This window comes from Penaeus monodon, chromosome 29 (genome assembly GCF_015228065.2).
Source record: "Penaeus monodon isolate SGIC_2016 chromosome 29, NSTDA_Pmon_1, whole genome shotgun sequence".
NCBI classification, from domain to species: domain Eukaryota; kingdom Metazoa; phylum Arthropoda; class Malacostraca; order Decapoda; family Penaeidae; genus Penaeus; species Penaeus monodon.
Window position 1 is genome coordinate 38,562,371 of NC_051414.1, and position 962 is coordinate 38,563,332.

The window sequence follows — 962 nt, forward strand, 5'->3', positions numbered from 1 at the left end:
GTAAAAGTCTATAGTTGAGACTCGTGGACCTTAAAATTACATGTCTGATATACAGGTATGTAAAGGAAATTCCAAGATCTGAAAAAATTCTTCTCTTTTTTTATTATGGAAAATATATATATATATATTTTTCATTGTATAGGATTGTTAGTGATTGCTATGCAGGTTTCAATTCCAAATTCAGCTTAGTTTTAGCATTTTGGAAGCTAGCATTGTCATAGTAGATTTTTTTTTAATGAAGCTTATGCTCGACTGATATTACTTAATTTTAAAATTTTAATATATATGTGTAATATTACCTATCATTTTAAAGTGAAACTTTTATAAAACAGATAATTAACAACATATTCACTCTGTATACACTGATAAGTCTTTGAGAGAGAAAAAACAAATGATTTGACAATTGCATAATTATTTTTGTGCTAATGATAATTGGCTGTCAACATTAAGTTATTGTAAACCTGCACTCAGTGCGCTTTATTTTCAGTGGCAAAGGAGTAACCTTATATTTATTCCCACTGATGGAAAATTATTTTTGTATATAAATCAAGATAATCTTGTTCAAGTACTGAAATTTCTCTAAAGTCCAGAAGGTAGCCTTAAAATTTTATATCAAGATATTAATGTTTTATAAATCTTTAACTGCAAACCTATAAAGAAAAGTATTCCAAAAAAGTTTTCAACATTGCAGAAGTTCTACATATTTGCTGGCATTTCCTGCAAGGCAAAATTACCATTACATAGTAGTTGTTTTCTCAGTTAAAGACAATTTACATGATAGTTTTTCACAATATATAATAGACTAATAACTGGAGAAAAGTAAATGATTGACACAAGAATAATTAGGAGAAGATTTACTTATGCAGTGCAGGAATGAATGGAAAATTTATTATCATATTCCAGGGATTAATCATCAGTTACTGTTTTCAGTGGCTTAATTTTTATCTGTATTAACCCCTGGG

The 962-nt window shown here is 27.9% G+C and overlaps 1 protein-coding gene across 1 annotated transcript in view; it reads left to right on the forward strand.

The window, feature by feature from the left end:
- Positions 1 to 962, forward strand: part of LOC119592246 (sarcolemmal membrane-associated protein-like) — a gene marked incomplete in the record, with an annotated part of 84,028 nt that overhangs the window by 81,868 nt on the left and 1,198 nt on the right.